Consider the following 8,102-nt stretch of genomic DNA (forward strand, 5'->3'; position numbering starts at 1 on the left):
AAGAGACGTCCTATACATGAGGGTGTCTTATAGATGGAAAAATAACTAGCTTGAATACTTACCTCACCACTCGCCATCATGAATCTTTGATTTACATACTTACATCACCGTTATTCATCTTGACAGAGTAAGTCTATAGAACCCCTGGACCACAGCTCCTTGCCCTGTGCACTCTGTGTGGACCCTCTATTCAGTTAAATCGCAGCAGCTTCCCTTGTGTACTCTCTGCATGGACTCTCCGTACAGTTAAATCGTAGCCCCTTCCCTTGTGCACTCTGTGTGGACTCTATGTACAGTTAAATCATAGCACCTTTGCTCATGCACTCTGCGTGCTCTCAGATTACCTAAATCGCAGCACCATCCTGTGTGAAGGCAGCGTGAACTTGGGTTGGTTTTTTTTTTTACTTTATATAGTAAAAAAAATGTTTTTAAAAGCGGTCATTAAAAACCAAAGCTCCAAAGAAAGCTCTATTTGTCCCTAAAGCCAAACTTGCACAGCACAGAAAACTGAATCGCCTGGTAATAAAGGGGACTACTTCAGCCAATACTGAAGTAGTTTAAAAAGCCTTCACTGACCTCTGTATCTACATGCAAAGTTTAGTAATTAACCATAAAAGTTCACAGCAGAAACACCAAAGTCCTTGTCGAAGCTAACAAGCTCAGCTCCCCCCCGCACCCTCCCTGGAGTGATTTTGTAGCCCTCTTATCACTAATTTAAACACAGAGCAGTATGTCTGTGAAGGTTCTTTGCATTCACTTTTGACATAGAGGTGTTCAAAAATAGAAGGGGGTGCAGTCAGTTTCTTTGGGTTTCTTTTAGCCTCCTCTAACTCCCTCACCTTTCTTTACATCCTATACTTCCACCTGCCTTTTCGGGCATCGAAATTGGGATGCAAATATTAAATTATATATGGATTTATTTTATTGGGTTGTATGTATATAATATACTGAGCATGCCAGAAATATCCTTTTGGTTTTTTACATTATATTATCTCATATTGTAGCATCCAATTCAGTTGATTGGTGTTGCCCTCGGACTTGCCCCTCCACATGTGGCGTTTACACATATATACTGTATATATATTCTCTCTTTCTCTCTCTCTCGATCGAACACCGCCCTCCTGAGGAAGCTGTTGCAAAACATGTTGAAAATTAAACCAGCTTGATAAAACGTAACAAATCTAATTTGATCACTCTTGTGACAGAGAGCAGTTAAGCTGCACATTACTTATGCTTCTGACAAAACTTTGTGATTTCAAGGAGGTTGTTTGGTTCACACACATTAATGTATTGATTTTATGTAAATCAGGTTTTTATGTAATCAAATAATGATGTATAATTTTATATAAAATATGATAGAATCATTGTTTGCACCTTTAAAACCCCATTTACTACCAAGTTTCTTCTCCTTTTCATACAATCAGGGGTGTGGTATCGTGGCTCAAGGTAAAACGCCCAACACTATTATTGTAATATTCAATGATTCTGCAGTTAATTTTGAGGATTAATTTCTACATGGTGCCTTCAGCTGCAGATGGCAGTGAGGGTTCTTCTTGAACAGGTGCCATGACCTGAAGGCAGGCATCAAATATGTGCAGAGCACTGACATAGAAAGGAAAAGGGGTTATTGTGGAGGTACAAAACTGCTGTACAAAGCTTGATATAATGTTCATCACACATCCGATGCACAAGTAAAACATGCTTTCATTCCAGACAAGCAGGGGCCATAGCCTGCCAGCCAGGTAGCAGATTGAGTGCTAAATAATAACTGATGCTCCAGGATACAGAAAATATGACAAAAAGCAGCAATCCTCTTATGAACTAGACCTGATTTGATGCACATCGAGATCAGCTTTAATACTGAAGGTATTTAAGCTGCCATTGGAGACCAGATAGTAGTTCAAGTTATCTCCAGCACATAAAAATACACCTTCAATGCCAGACTTATTTTTATAGAATCACTATCAGCTTAAAAACCCCAATTTTAACAATAAACTTCTCCGAAATAAACGTATTGACTGGCCATGTTTATTGAGGTCTTAGAAAATGTAAAGACATTCCAATCAGCTTCATCTCCTGGCTCTAAGAGCCGGAGACTGTGTACAGTGACAAAAAAAATAGTTAAATGGCGTAAAGGGCGTTAATGACAGCCTGCACTTTGGGCAAGTAGCTCTCCGAATCTGCATCAAAATTACTACGTCATCTAAATATGCAGACGCATCGTTTTCGGTGTGGCTTAAGGACATGGTCCATCTTCCGCTGAAAAGTGGCTTGTGCCCCATTGTAGGGCAAACGACATCCTTTTATACTGCCAATGACCTTCTGGAGTAGAAAATGCTGTTTTCTCTTTAGCCCGATCAGTTAGGAGTATTTGCCAATACCTTTTTGTAAGGTCAAGAGGCCCTCAGCCTGTCACAGCTAAGGGGTTTTGGGCCATAAGGGATTCTCTATCTTTCCAGGGCTTCAATAAACTTATGTGATAAATTTGGTAGGGTTTCCGTCTACCAGGTTGGCGCACCCTGTAGTTAACCTCCCAAACCTGATGGTAGGATCCGATTTTGTAACGACTTCCGTAAGCTAAACGAGGTCTCAAAATTTGATGCCTATCCTATGCCGGGGGAATTAGCTCAAATGGCAGAGCACTCGCTTGGTGTGCGAGAGGTAGCGGGATCGATGCCCGCATTCTCCACCAATTGCAGGGAACTAGTTCCAAGGCAGAGGCAAACTCAGATTCTCTCTAACAAAATTAATCCAGCTTTGATCCCAGACAGCAAAAAACAAAAAGCTTACAGCATGGGTCTCAAAGTAGCGGCCCGCGAGCCAGTACTATGTGGCCTGCAGCCAGCTGACAAGTCGGACACATGGTCGCGGACCGTGTGCCCGACTTGCGGGAGCAGCTACACGATCTGCATCTCTGTCGGATGCAGACCGCAGAGCTGCTCCTGTCAGCTCCGGTCGGAGCTCTGTCAATAGTGATTGATTGCTAACTGCATGTAATGCTTTCACATATGATTACATGCGGTGTGCAGGCGTTTACATGCAGCAGCTGTCACCCGAGCATTAATTTGAATCGGTCACAGTTGCCGCTTGTAACATGTGCATACATTAAAACTGGTATATAGTAGCAGCCCCTACGGGACTAAAAAATTTGTCCAGTGGCCCTCGACTAAATTGAGTTTGAGAACCCTGGCTTACAGGCACCCAGTCAAAATAAACTTGTCATAAACAAAATAAAGTCCTGCTCCACTGAGCCTTACTGAGTAATAGCGATAGTCCTTTGAGCTGGATCCGTTTCCTCTATGGGAACAGTTCAGTCCTTCCACAGGTACCTGTCCTGCTGACAGGCTTGGTTCCAAACACAAATCCTGGCTCCATTCAGCAAACTGTCTCTCTTTGCACTGAGACGCACACAACCCCAGCTAGGTCCAGCTGCACGCTAATGAAGACTTGTGCAGTCCTCACCAAACTATGGTGCACGGAATTAGGAGTCTGTCCCACCAAGAGCTCCATCAGATCCACGGAAAACCAGCCCCAGGACGTGTTTTACCAATACAGGGTAAAGAACTATTTTCCTTTACCTCCAGATCTATGCTTATGCTGGCATAACCTCAGATGATAAATCTAAGAATCGTTGGCGGAATGTATATACCGTCAATCACCTTTCCTGCCAACCTGGCAGGTTTTACATGCACCCTGTTACAACAGGTACTATAATATGTACTAGCCATTGTGTTTTTTTGTAAAAAATAAGAAGCTGTTGAAATGTAAAAAAATTCTTCCTTGCTCCCAATAGTATTGCAGTGATTAAAGCAGTCTTGCTGTTGTCTGAAACCATGAAACTTAGAGCCCTATTGATAAAAGTAGTGGTATGGTCTTAACAAAGCCATACTCTTGACTGCACAACTCTGTAGACTGTGCTGCCAATTACATAATCAAGAGCACCCCACTATGTACACATGATATATCCTGGACTGCCCCATCCATACACTGTGTTGTGTAAACCCAATCCAGACTATCAGAGGTGGTGTATCAGGAAGCGCCAGAGGTAGAGCATACACAGTCTCTCATAGAGAGCTAATGTTTTGGCATCTATGCAGGAAGCAGCCCCAAAGCAGTCAGGGAGACTGAGATCACTAAAAGACAAAGACAAAAAAGGGGGTGCCTTTTCCTAGTGCAGATCAATTTTGGAGCTTCTCTGTTTGCCCATGGTATTTTATGAATGCTTTACATATATACACACCTTATAAATTTTATATATTTTTATATATATATATACATGTTTTTTTATATATCTCTTTATATATTTGTTCTTGTGGTAAGAGCATTAGTATCCAGTCTCCCCTCCACTTTTCGTTGTTCTTTTGATAGCGGAGATCGGTATAGTTATGTCCGCTCATGCTGTGACACACTGACAGGGACAGAAACTGTGTCAGCACTCCGTTCGGTTTTCCGCAGCTCCGGTGGCCTGGGAGACCGGGGTTACAGGTCGAACAATAGACCCGATTCAAATGAGGCTAAATGCAGCCCGCCCACTATCCGTTCAGCCACCTGCCATCTATGCCACCGAGCCCCATCCAATCAGGGACCTTTTGTCCCTTCTTAACCCAAGCGGGGAGGAGACTGGAGTCATGTCCTGAGGAAGGGGGCGTGCCCCGGAAACGCGTCGACACTCCTCTATACCGATCTGCACATAGGACGTATCATGCAGACTGCTGCTGCCTGCATCTTCGGCCCGGTCTTTGTACTGTTCTAAATGCTCGTTGATAATCCACCTTTGTGAGTACCTGTCAACTTATATTTTACTTTATTGTTGAATAAAATTGATCTGCACTAGGAAAAGGCGCCCCCCTTTTTGTCTTTGACCAATCCGGACTATACCTGCTCCTGACTACATCAGCAGAAGTTCCAGGCTACAAAGAGATTGAGCAAAAGATGATCGTGAACTCCACTTCACCAGTCTTCCCTACAGATATTGAACTGGCAGAATCATTTACAGACCAAAAATATTCAGACCAAATTGTATTTGAATAGAGTAAGAAAGGCTCTGCATATGTAAAAATAGATAGTCAACATGCTATGTCCTCAATTATTTACAAACACTGTGTTTGTACTTCGCTCTCCTTCCCGACACGCTGTCACAGGAGGCTGAGCGAGCGAAGCTCAGCCTGCTGTGATGGCTGTCTCCGCCCACACTGATCTCCCCTGATCTGTGACAGGAGGCTGAGCGGTGCGGGGAGGAGAGACGCCGGCCGCTGACAGCGCTCTACTCCCGCAGTGCTCGGCCGGCTGTGACAGTTTCTCTCCTCCACGCTGGGAAACAGAGCAGCGCCCAGTGGGAGGAGAGAAAGAATGGATGCACCACTGTATCGGCCAGAAAATGGCACTTTCGGCATTATGCCAAAAGTGCAATTTTCGGCTGATATATCGGTGCATCCCTACTACTAACACAAATATATCTTATTTTTTTATCACTCGGCTGTAGATCCTAAAGGATCTCTGAATTCATGCCAACACTGTCCTTCCTTTTGAAGGATGGCTACTTTTGTTCCCCATGGTCCCTGTGTGTGTTATAAAAGTAGCTACCGCTCCAAGCTCGATCCCGTGGTGGACTACAATCTCAATACAAATTAATAAACTAAATGTGATATTATAGTCCATCACAGGAGTAAGCTTGGAGCGGTGACTACTTTACAACACACACAGGAACCATGGGGAACAAAAGCAGCCACCCTCCAGTAGGAAGGACAGTGTTAGCACCAATTCAAAGATGACTTGAGGATCTACAGCCGAATGATACACAAATAAGATATATTTTTGTTAATAGTTAAGATGCTTCAATACATTTTTGTTTAACTCCTGAGTTTAATGTCACTTTAAAGAACTGGTCAAAATCAGAAACTTTAAAAACAATGAACTATTTCTACAAAAGTCCCAGTCCAGCAAGAAAGTGCTTTTATTGAAAAGGGCTTTGATTACAAGTGATACACTTTTAACACCTTCGTGACTGACGACGTACAGTGTACGTCGCCAGCATTGGGGCTGTTTAAACAGACTCCCGGTGACTTTTGCCGCCGGGACTCTGTTTAAACTTGTAGAGCCGACTGTCGGCTTTACAACAGAAGCGATCCTGGCGACTTACCTGTCGCCAGATGGCTTCTGCGTCCCGAAGAAGGGGCCGCCCCCCCCGCCGGACACCCCCGATGCGCTAATATTGCGCAACATAAAAATTTGCAACTACCACCATTTTATTCTATAGGGTCTTGGCATTCAGAAAATATATAATGTTGGGGGGTTTTAAGTAATTTTCAGGCCTAAAATGTGGAATATAACATGGGTACAAAAAATGAAAAAAAGGCCTCAGTCATGAAGGGGTTAAGTAATGTTTTTTATGTTGTCTTGAGTGTTTCAGTCTAACACCCACCAACCTATCTCTAGATATCTGCACATGGCGAGGGCTCTTGTGCATGCTAATAGCTATATGCGTTCAAACAAACCAGTTCCATATTGTTAGCTAAATATTATCACTGCCACTTAGATAAATGACCGCTAAAACATTTTGAAACAATAGAACAATACTTGCTTTTATAAAGATCAGGTAATTGGTGTTTGTTCACCAGTAACACTGTGACATTCTGAAATACTTCATCACCTGCTGTCAATGAAGCAAACACAATGGCATTTTAGTAACGCTAATAGGCTTTTTAACCCTTCAGGACCAAAGCATTTATTTTCTTTCCAGCAGTAGAATAGATTGATTAGAAAAGAAATAGTTTTACCCAGGGCCGCCGTCAGGGGGGTACGGCCGATATTGATGTAAGGGGCCCGGCCAGCCTTGGGGGCCCGGCCCGAGCACCTTATATGAGTATCGGCCGTTCAAGTGACAGGCCGGGATGTGGCCGGGACCCACGCAGCACCGGAGGAGGCCGGGGCTCGCACACTCCAGACCCTCACCTGGGTTGCCTCCTCCGGTGTCCCCAGGGGGTCTCTCCACTGTACATTGGTTTTTAAAGATGGCCGCCGCGAGTCATCAGCCATCTTTAAACCTGGCAAGCGCCCACATATCATTTAATATATTGCCGAACAGGCAATATATTGAATGAAAATCATTCCCTGGTGGTCGGCAAGTGGGGAACCAGTATGATCTGCACCTCTTGCTGATGCAGATCATACTGATCGCTCCCTCGTGGTGCCTCTGCTAACAGGCAGAGATCGATTAGTATGTCTGCTCAGCCAGAGTGCAGATGAAACTGATTCTCCACTGGAGCCCAAGGATGCAGCCCCCCTTCCTGCAAAACAGGTAAGTAGGAGAGGGGGACGTTTTTTAAATAACTATTTTAATTGTTAATGTGTGTGTGTGTGTGTGTGTGTGTGTGTGTGTGTGTGTGTTTTTATTGTGTTTTAATGAATGTGTGATTTTTTTTTTAATGAAGCTATGTGTGTGTTTTTTAATGAGTGTGTGTGATGTGTGTGTGTTTCATTACACGTGTTTTTTTTTTAACCACTTCCCGCGGGTTCACGTAATTGTGCGTCATCCGCTGGAAGCGGTTATACCAAGAACACGGCTGCTCCTGAAGCCATGTTCTTGTACCGTGTTAAACAGCTGACGATTGCTGTTTAAATACAAGTGATCCGGCGTCTGTAAAGGCGCTGAATAGCTTGTACGTTGCGGAGCTGTGCCCCCCTCCTCCAAGCCTGCAAGCACTATTTTGACCGCATCGGGCCGCAGGCACAATGTGCCCTGCGATCCCGAGCGGGCGATCGCATTGTGGCCGGAGGGCGTGGCTATGGCGCCATCCACTTCAATGGCCCACCCCTCCTACACGGCAAAAATTGAGCCGTCCGCACTGTGATGCAGTGCGTTCCGGCCAGAATCGGGCCGGGGCGCACTGCAAGTGGTGTGGACGACCCCTTAGAGCCAGAAGAAGAAGCTGGTGAAGATCTCATCAGCTTCTTTGGGATCCCTAGGTGACATTAGGGGTATGAAAAAACCCCTGATGTCTCCATGAAGAGGACCTGTCACATTATATGTGCTATTACATAAGGGGCTTTTTAGCCCGCTATGTGATAGCAATAAAGCTGAGTGTAAAAAAAAAGGTAAAAAT

The 8,102-nt window shown here is 44.3% G+C and overlaps 1 protein-coding gene and 1 non-coding gene across 2 annotated transcripts in view; one reads left to right on the forward strand and one right to left on the reverse strand.

Moving 5' to 3' along the window:
- The window catches only part of TAB1 (TGF-beta activated kinase 1 (MAP3K7) binding protein 1), a gene marked incomplete at its 3' end in the record, with an annotated part of 55,873 nt that overhangs the window by 22,167 nt on the left and 25,604 nt on the right, over window positions 1-8,102 (reverse strand). The window lies entirely within an intron of this gene.
- TRNAT-GGU lies at window positions 2,617-2,689 on the forward strand. The gene has a single exon. It is a non-coding gene; the product is annotated as a tRNA-Thr (tRNA).

Source organism: Nanorana parkeri, unplaced genomic scaffold, assembly GCF_000935625.1.
Source record: "Nanorana parkeri isolate BGI_ZX_2015 unplaced genomic scaffold, ASM93562v1 scaffold1421, whole genome shotgun sequence".
NCBI classification, from domain to species: Eukaryota; Metazoa; Chordata; class Amphibia; order Anura; family Dicroglossidae; genus Nanorana; species Nanorana parkeri.